The sequence below is a fragment of the Myotis lucifugus genome, unplaced genomic scaffold (assembly GCF_000147115.1).
Source record: "Myotis lucifugus unplaced genomic scaffold, Myoluc2.0 scaffold_3, whole genome shotgun sequence".
In the NCBI taxonomy this organism is placed as follows: Eukaryota; Metazoa; Chordata; class Mammalia; order Chiroptera; family Vespertilionidae; genus Myotis; species Myotis lucifugus.
The window spans coordinates 3,052,217-3,053,210 of NW_005871051.1; the positions used below are offsets into that span (position 1 = coordinate 3,052,217).

General features: G+C 59.4%; 1 protein-coding gene across 4 annotated transcripts in view; it reads right to left on the minus strand.

The window, feature by feature from the left end:
• STK17B (serine/threonine kinase 17b) overlaps positions 1–994 on the minus strand; it is a 27,408-nt gene that overhangs the window by 25,555 nt on the left and 859 nt on the right. The window contains exon 1 of one of the 4 annotated variants that reach the window (XM_023759752.1): positions 95–113. The exons of the other annotated variants lie outside the window; for them this stretch is intronic. The gene's annotated coding sequence lies outside the window, so the exon portion shown is untranslated. Of the gene's footprint in view, positions 1–94; positions 114–994 lie in introns of those variants that run through there. 4 annotated transcript variants of the gene reach the window in all.

The following is a 994-nucleotide window of genomic DNA, read 5'->3' on the forward strand; positions in this document are numbered from 1 at the left end:
GGGGGGGGTGTCTCAAACTAGGGCGCTGTTTCCATGGACCTGCCTTTTCAAAAACACACAGGTCCGTGTGGTTCAATATTCACAAAACAAGCACCTCAGAAGCTGATGAAAACTACTTCTGGGCAGTTCGCGATGAAGCTATAAAAGGCGGTATCAATGGGAAAGTGGGTTCATCGTCAGTCTGTCCCGCCGGCTGTCAGCGTCCCGGCATCTGTCCGCCCGCCGTCCGGTGAGTTTAAAGGGGCCACCCCAGGCGGGCCTCCCGCCGACTCAGCCGATCACCAGGGCCCAGATGTCAACATCTGCTCGGCCAAGCCGCCAGGAACGGGATCCACAGGCCTCACACTGACATTTGACCACGCGGAGGGACTTTTAAAGCTCTTTTTTTTCTCTTTCTTACTTTCAATATGCAACTCCAAGACGGGATGCTTCTAATCCAGCGGTTCTCAACCTGTGGGTCGCGACCCCTTTGGCGGTCGAACGACCCTTTCACAGGGGTCGCCTAAGACCATCCTGCATATCAGATATTTACATGACGACTCATCACAGTAGCAACATTACAGTGATGAAGTAGCCACGAAAATAACTTTATGGTTGGGTCACAACATGAGGAACTGTATTTAAAGGGCCAGGAGGTTGCGAACCACTGCATCGCATCACAACTCCACCCCCCACTCCACTCCCCGCCCTCCAGGAACTGCTATCAGCCGGCAGCCGCCGTGCAGCCCCCTCCAGCTGGCCTCGACGCCTCTCTCCGGGGAACCCAAATGAAGGACTTCTCCCCGCGCTAAACCCAGGAGGCGTCGCACGGCCACCCACCCGGTTTGCGCCTGGGTCGCGGGCACCTCGGCGGTTCATGCGGCGCCGAAGGAAACCAGACCCGGGAAACCGCCCGGGCCGGGGATCGTCCCTTCCACCCGCGGGTCGAGCAGCGCCCCACGCGCAGCGACTCACACGCCCCCCGAGGGCACGCACCGCTCGGACGGGGGGGGCG